This window comes from Octodon degus, unplaced genomic scaffold (genome assembly GCF_000260255.1).
Source record: "Octodon degus isolate 3935 unplaced genomic scaffold, OctDeg1.0 scaffold00017, whole genome shotgun sequence".
NCBI lineage: Eukaryota > Metazoa > Chordata > Mammalia > Rodentia > Octodontidae > Octodon > Octodon degus.
This window is the reverse complement of record NW_004524593.1, coordinates 23093506-23102062: the sequence shown is the minus strand read 5'-3', so window position 1 is coordinate 23102062 and position 8557 is coordinate 23093506. Positions and strand designations below refer to the sequence as shown.

At 45.2% G+C, this 8557-nt stretch overlaps 1 protein-coding gene across 2 annotated transcripts in view; it reads right to left on the bottom strand.

Moving 5' to 3' along the window:
- Disp1 (dispatched RND transporter family member 1) overlaps positions 1-8010 on the bottom strand; it is a 127457-nt gene extending 119447 nt beyond the window's left edge. For both annotated transcript variants that reach the window (XM_023710337.1, XM_004626949.2), the window contains exon 1: positions 7864-8010. The gene's annotated coding sequence lies outside the window, so the exon portion shown is untranslated. The remainder of the gene's footprint in view (positions 1-7863) is intronic.
- Positions 8011-8557: the final 547 nt, after the last annotated feature.

Below are 8557 nucleotides of genomic sequence, written 5' to 3'. Positions count from 1 at the left end.
GGGTCCGCTCTCCGCTCCCGCTACCGATCGAACTCCAGAAAGAGGCTTTTAAGATTGACATGCTTTGTATGTTTTGATTTTTTCTATCCATTTTCAAAAGACCTGTCTCCTCTTTTAAATATAAAGAAGATTATTTAAAATAAATATTTCTGTACAAATTTAAAAAAAAACCCTATGCTGGAGAAAATTTTCCTTAAAACAAAAATAATTCCCAGCCAGTTTTGTGAAAAAAAATCCTTACTGCTATAAAACTAATTCAACTTTTCCTGTTTTTCTGATAGTAGAGAAGTTATATACTATGAATTTATACTAGACGTTATATGCACTGTGTTTAAGTATTTGAGGTTATAAATAGAAAAGGCAAACTCAGAAAACTAGCTCTATGCATGAAGTGCTTAGATCTAATTATATTAGAGAGAAAAGCAGATTGCATTTCCTGAAGATTAAGAAAAAATATCTACTTCAAGAGGCAACATCCTGGGCGGGGGGTGGCTCAGGGGGTAAGCGCTTCCCTGGCAAGGGCAAGGCCCGAGTTCAATCCCTGGTTCAGCAGAAAAAAAGAGAGAGAGAGAACAATATTAACAGCTATGCAAAACTGTAAATCTACAACCTCTGAGGTCACAGGTGAATGAAGCCCTGCTGTTTCTCCCCAGATTACTCATGAAGTTAACAATGTAACTTAGGAATGAGTCTTAAGGTTATCAGAAATTTCTCATCACAGGCTTGTAAGTTACCTGCAGGCATTCTTGCTCACAACAGTTTAAGAACAAGCAGCAGGGAAGTGGAAGTTCTGTCTGGCGGCAGGAGGCCTAGGAAGAGAACTTAGATGCATAACATCTTTCACATCACCACAGTTGACACATGTGAAAACTACTCCTGGCAAACTTTGCAAGCTCCAATTTTTGTCATTAGAAATGCTGAAATTTTTGCAAAAGTACACTCAAATCTGAGGTTTTATTTAAAGCAAAAACAAAGGGACTATTTTTCTTATTGAATGTTATTTTTTTCTTATTGGTAAAAGGCTACAATGTTCAAATTAATTGAACACTTTTTCAGACTCATGTTTTAACTGATAAAAAGCAAGAGTACTCATATAATGTCATAATTCACATGGTTCAAAGGTACAAAGTGGGGACCTGTCACACAGCTCTAATGCTAGCACGCTTACCTAACAGGCTCCAGGCCTGGGGCTCAGTCACAAGCACCAAAAAAAGGTAAGGAAATGAAGGTACTGCCAAGAAAAAAATTATCTGCTCAACCACACTGCCTTAGCTGCTGCTCTTGCCATGCGCTGGTCACACTGTGAGAACACCAACCCACGGCTATTCATTCATTCATCCTTCCAAATGCTAAAGCATGCCTAGATCAGCTAGTGCTACAGCTTGGACAGAAAGAAGAGATGCAAATGACACTAAGGAACCATGTTTCTCACTGCTAGAAATGAAATTATAAATACTATGGGAAACATTTATATGAACCCTAGGACGCTGGCTGAAGCTGGACTATCACTAGGAAGTCTATGGCAGCAGAGATGGACACTTCCACACACGCACAGACTGCCTGGCTTGGTCCCTGCAGACCTCCTACATAAGACCAGAGAGGTGGGGCCGGGCAGATGGCTCGGTAGAATAAGTGCCTGCCCGGCAAGCACAAGGGCCTGAGTTCAATCCCTGGTTCTGCCAAAAAAAATTAAAAACAAAAAAACCAGGACCGGAGAGGTGCCACAGCAACCACACATCAGTGGCAATTCGCACGCAAGCACTCAGCCATTGGTTGTAAAATACCAAGGATCCAGAGCACCTCAGCAAACGGCTGGGTCCAGGATGCAGCCAAGAAAGTATGAAGGAACTGAGGACATCCCGTTATACCAGTAAGGTAAGATGTCCCGAAATACAGGAGAAGACACACGAGAAGGACAAGCATCAAAAGGCCTGATGGAAACAGAAGACAAATCTATGCACTGCAAGGATGCACTAAAAAGCAAGGGAGAAAAGGAAGAGCTTCCTCACAGGCAGATGCCAGCTAATAAACACAAAGGGGGAGTGGGGAGGGCACAAGGTGCTACCTACAGCTCCAAGCGACCCTGTAAATTACACACAAATGGCAGAGGGGCCAGCACAGGCAGCGCCGGGCACTCCCTGGGTCTTGGTGCACACAGGTGGGCACTGCGGCCGGCTGCCCTTCCTTCCCCGCTCCACCACAGAGCCCACACAGGTCCCATGAGGAAGAGGGCCGCTGCGCCAGCCCGGTGGTGGCGCTCATCCAGATGGGGCCGCTTCTTCACAAGACCCTCGCATCAAGGAAAAAGGACCAAAGAGTTGTTCCACACTGAAGAAGCAAGTACAACATTGAAATTTATTCTCAAACGGCTCGGAAAAATGGTGTACCCATCTACACTTAGTAAACGAGGTGACCTCGGTAAACGGTCTGTGGGATTTCTTTGTATTGCTCTGTCAACTCTTAAGTTTGAAATTACACCAAAATAAAAATATAAGCAAAAGATGCATAGTTATCCCTCCCGGAGCACTAGCGCTCTGTCCACAGATAACTCTACTCCCTGCCAGGCAGTAGCCAGGTGAGAGCAGATTCCCCCAAGGACGAGCCCGAGGCGCTGCTCGACCTCCCAGCACAGAGCCCAGCCAGCCCTCTCCCCAGCAGGAGGGTGGTGGACGCCGACTCACAGGACACCCCACCCGACTAGATGTATAGTAAACCTTCTTTTAAACACATCTCCCAGGAAAAAGAATTGTTCCTTTAGAAACTATGTGACTTATTAGATAATGGGAGGGAAATGTTAACACGCTTTATCAATGTCAAATGTTACTTTAATGTGAAATTAATCATTTACTAATTTTAAGGAACACTGAGATGATATGAGAAATAAATGAGAGAACATTTAGGTGGTAACACTTAGGAAAGAGGGAGGCGCACACAGTAAGGAGTAGAACTGGACAGGTATTAAGAGCTGCTACCACTTGCTGAATCTTTATAAATAGGAAAGTTCTTACTTCACACCAAATTGTACTTCTGAAAGGGCAGCATTACTCAAAACTGAGCGGGAGAGCACCACTGAGTGCACTACAGGGCGCCGCCTGGGTCTGAGCGCTTCGCCCGCTGTGCCCGGGAAGCTGCCCCGCTCTGTGTCACACTGGCCAGCAGCACCCCACGATGCAGACCTGAGAGGGCTTGGTCCAACTCTCAAGCGCTGCTCGGACACATGAGAGAATCTCCTCGTCTGTGCACAGCGAGGGTGACGTGTCAATCGAGTATCCAAGAAGCCACTACGAAAGTAGTACACACCACCAGTAACCCTTAGCGTCACAGAACAGCACCTAGGATCTAGACCCGGGACAGCAGGGGAGCACTCACAGCTTCCTTATAGGGAAATGTCTTACCAGGGCTTGGTTACAATGCTAAGCAGACTCCCCTGGTCAGAAAGGGAAGTCTCCGCATCGCAGGTGAGAGGCTAACCCGGAGGCAACACTCTCCCGGGCCGGGCTGTGACCACATGCACTGAGCGAACGTGTGGGAGGCGTGCAGCAACACAGAGGACGGGGCAGTCACCAGTGGAAGCAGCACCCAGGAGGAACCAGGCCACGTGTGAGAGTGCACACTTGCAATCCCAGCACTGGGGAGGCTGCGACAAGAAGACTGCTGCAAGCTCAAGGCCAGCTCGGGCCACAAAGTGAATTCAAGGCCAGTCTGAACTGCATAGCAAAAACCCTTGAGTTTGGGGGATAGACAGACAGACAGACAGACAGAGAGACTCGTCCCAGGGAGAGAGCCCTGGCCTGCGGCCAGCCAGGTGTGATGCCGCGTGTGGCCTCAGGTAGAGAAAGGCGCGGCCTGGTGCCATGATGTACCTCAACTTTCTGCTTTTATCAAAGCAATGCAGTTGCACAGATTAAAAGCACACAATGGAGGAAAAGTGGTCACCTCCCCTTTCCCAGCAGTCACCTCCTCGTTCCCAGCAGTCACCTCTTCAATGACCTTATGTGCTTGCTCCTGCAGGCACCAACTTCCAGCTCCCAAACTTTCGTTCCCCTTCCTTCTCCCACTGTCGCCTCCCACCACATCACACTCACTTTACTACACTCAATTCAAAGAGCAGGAGAGGGAGAATGGGGTCGGCCTAGCGCACGCGCCTGCACTGCTACTTCCAGGCCCGTGACTGCCTCCCCTTCTTCACACGTCCACTCCCAGGAAGCCTGCTGCGACTACCGCTCTCCCCAGGGCACGTCTCTGAGCTCCGCACACGCTGGTCTGCGAGCCTGGCAGACCCAGTCTCCCCAGAGTGACAGCGCCTCTCAGGATGCTGACGCTCCATCAGGCTGAAAGTCACACAAAGTTAATGGGTCTCAGAAACCTGCTGGAAGAGCACCAGCAAAGCTTCTCCTTTTTATTCACTTTTCCATTATGCTGAGAGTACTTTAACATTTTAATTTTCAACAATTAGAGTTGGACTAAAAGGCCTAAAAATGAACTAGAAGACCACGACGATAAACAGCAAATACACCATAGACAGACAGACCTGACGCTAGCTAAGCTCCACTTGCTGAGTACCGAGGATGTCCCAGGAGTTTCATACCTACTATGGTATATTATTAATCTGCATACCAACTCTGTGCTGTACTTTGCCATTTTATAGACTAAGTTTTTAAGCTGAGAGTCAGAGAACTGCTATGGATGTAAGGTTGCAGAGCCAGCTGAGATAGAAAGCCAGAACAACCTAAATCCAAATTACATGATCTGTATTCTAAAACATACAGTGCCTAAGTATCAATTTGAGACAAATTAAAATGTGAAATTAATCCATTTTAGGCCTGACGAGCAAAATGGTAACTACTAATAACATTTCGAAAATTAGCAAAAGTTCTATTAACCATAAGAATTCAATAATCATAAAAACTTACTGTCCACTTATTTTTAACACTGTCCCTAAATGGCAAGTGGCATCAGAGCGTATTTTATAGTAGGCAACAGCTGTTTCTGTGACGCTGACTTCTATCTAATATCTTGTTGTTCCCGAATTCTCCATTACGCGCCTGTCTTTCGCCATACTATGTCCGTCATCAAGCTCCCATCCCCGCTGGCCCTAAAACAAAGCTCCTGTGTCAGGCAGAAAAGCCCGCGGCCCGGCTGCTGGAGTCCAGGCATGCGATCACTGACTGCCCCTGGGAAAGGGCACGCACTGCCTTCCGGTTCAGAGCAAGGAAATGAAAGCAGTAAGCAGCCGTACCTGGGCCAGCAAGGCCTGACAGCGCACAGCCTGGAACTATTAGCTTCATCCGGACCGGAAGGGCCCTCAACAGAGGAATTGCTGGATACAGCTCTATTTACTGAGAATGTCGAAAAATCAAGCATGCAGGCCCTGCAGCCAAATGCTTACGTGATTCTAAGGAATTTTTTTTTTTTTTTTTTTTTTTTGCTCCTTGAATGCCTTCAGGGCACTTTTGCATGGCTGGAGTGTTGTGGGGGTCGAACTACAGCAAACTGAGGCTGCCAGCATTGTGGAAGCAGCCACTTAAAGAACTGAGCTAGGGCTGGGCCCCCTGCTTACGTGATTCTAATAAAGGGCTGCATGTCAGAATAAAGTCTTTTCATTTTTCCATTTGCATGAGACACAAAATAAATGATAATGATTTGACTCAGAATAGTCACATTCTCAAGCTGCCAAACTAAATTATTTAGTATCTTTTAGAACAGAAAAATCTTTCCCCTAGGGCAGATTTTTCAGAATATTAAAGGTTCTGTTAATTTAGCTCTCCTCTTGCAAGCAGCTGCAATTTTTTTGAAATTGGAGAACGATGGGCTTGCCTCTCCTATAATTGGAAAAAATTCCAATCGCATTAGGTAGAAGCTTTCAAATCACATACCTTTGTAGCCTATAAATTATGGTATTTTCAACCTTTCTGTATGTGAAATTTGAATTAGCCGAAGTACCTTCAAACAGTAGGAAGAAAAAAATGTTTTGAAATAAAAAAGCATTTCACGCTACAAAATTAAGCTAGTCTCTTTAATTTTTGTTCCATTAAGAATGGAAAGCATTTAGCAGCAAAATAAGATGAACTGCAAAAAGTAGGATGCCCTGGTTAATGAAGGTCTTTGGCTCAGTAAGCAAGGGGACACAGGTCTCCACTGGCACGTAATATAACAAGTTCCATGTGGTAACCCGGCAAAGGTTATGGCTCAGAACTGGCCAAAATACATCGGCTTCTACATGGTTCTGTTTGCTGGTCACTTCCACACATATTCTTCTTCGTGAAGCTAGTATATATTTTTTCATTAGGTGGAAGATTTACAATCTTGAGAGTTTTCAAATATTAATCAATTGTTCAAACATCAATTCTGCAGGTCTGGAATAGCTTCCAAAGCCTGAAACTCAAGTGCTTCACACCCAGAAACGGACAGAAAGGAGAGCCAGGGGGACATACTGGGAAGCCCAAGCAGGAAATCTCAGCGCAGCTCCTCGTTAGAGCCTCAGAAGTTGGTCTACATGCTGTAGCTCACAAAACCTGTAGGACAGTTTGTTCTTTTAAAGTCCTTGTTTTATTTTAAGTTACCTAAAAGAAGCTACCTGCCTGGCAAGCACAAGGACCCGGGTCTGATCTCCGGCACCACAATCTGTGCTGGCCAGCCAGTGAATTACATGCCTGTAATCCCAGCAACGGGGAGGCTGAGACAGGAAGATCACTATGACTCCAAGCTGCACAGTGAGACCCTGAACCTAATTAATTAATTAATTAATTTTAAAAAATTTAAAAGACGCTACCAGGCTGAGGGGCAGGGCCACATGACTCCTCGTCTCCTCAATGCCATTCCACTCCACAGAGCAGCCCCAAGAGTTCCCTGACAAGTACATAAATGATTCAGAACAAGCCAGCCCACTGTTCCAAGACACAAAAAGATGGTCAGGAGTCTAGAGAAGTCACTCTCCTAGCCCCCAAAAGTCGTGTTTGTCCCAAGCAGGTAGGCATGGGCACTTATCTCCTGACCTCTCCAGTTCTAACACACAATTCTGAGTGGCTTCAAGTACCAGCCATGTACAGTGGAAAAGAATAGAAAAACTGACTCAAAACTTTAGGGTTCAACTACAGGACTTCACACTCAGAAAACTGACAGGAAGGCACAACACTTTCTATCTCATCTTTTTTAAAATAAGAGCCAGACTAGACTTGATGTATTCAAACCATCTTTTGCAGAACCCCAAGTTCACAGTTATCTCCAATGGAATGGGCTCTGCTTGCTGTGATTCTGTCTCATTAAGCAGGCATCTACAAGTCCAGGAAACAGTGCACTCCCTCTGACTGGTGTGGCCAGCATCTCTTGCCACATGTTCTCATTCCCTTAGCAAATCTTTGGTTTCAAGGTATCAAACATCCTAATTTGGAGAACTGCTGTTTCTGAATAGACAAACCATAGCCACTACCAACTTCACTATTAATACAGAGAAAAAGATTAACAGGGACTAAATGACAAGCTCTTTTTTCTACCAAACAACAGCTGGTAGTGGCATTTTGAAGCAGAATGTACTGTCCCCTCATTATTCTTTCCTCCTTGTGCCTGCGACTATTTGTGTAGTTCATATGAATGGACACGTTTGTTCTTCTCCAGGGTGAAGATCTTTGGTAGAGAGAGGACTCACTAGTTACACCCAGAGCCTGCGCAGGCTTCTCAATTATCTATGCTCCACGCTGACTGGAGTTGACCACAGCAGGCCCTGACTGCTACCCAGCAGAGTCCAGGCCTTTGGAGATGAGTTTCACTTCTGAGGCCACAAGGATCAGCGCAGAGTCGATGCAGTGTTTCCAGGTTCCCTCTCTGGACCCTGACATGTGGCAAGATGGATAAAGAACGCCTTACTTGGTTATCTCCTCTTCTTAGAAGAATTCTAAATTCTTCAGGCTGTCACAATGATTCAAGTGGAGGATGATGTTAATTAAGAAAACAGGGCCGGAGAGATGGCTCAGTAGAATAAGCGCTTTCCTGGCAAGCGCAAGGGCCTGAGTTCAATCCCTGGTTCTGCCAAAAAAAAAAAAAAGAAAGAAAGAAAGAAAAGAAAATAACTTAGGCTCCTTGGCCAACTGAAAGTCTCTTCGGCTGTCTTGTACTTGCTGCCTTCAAAATTTAAAAAACTCAAAATTCTGCCAGTCTAGATTTTTTTTTTCCCCAGCAAATTTCAAACTAATTTCAAAACACTCATTTTCATTAGACAATTAGCTTGTAAATACTGGATACTTTTGGTTCCAAGTTGGCTTTTGCATTTAAAAAAAAAAAAAGGAAAACAAAATTAAAACGTTTTAAATTGTGCTGGGCATTTATTTTGAATATCTAAAGTTAAGAAACACAACTTTCTGGGAATACACAATGTCATAGCTCTGAAACTGAAAATGATTTTAAGCAGCAAAGCCACTGCACATCAAGTAATGCCCAGCGACCAAATGGCCGGAGTGAGCCCTGCAGGACAAACGCTACACGGCTCTCCCAGTGCACAGTGCAGACAGCAGGGGCAGGGGCTGTGGTGGGTGACGCAGTTCCTCATTCCAGTGAAGCTCGA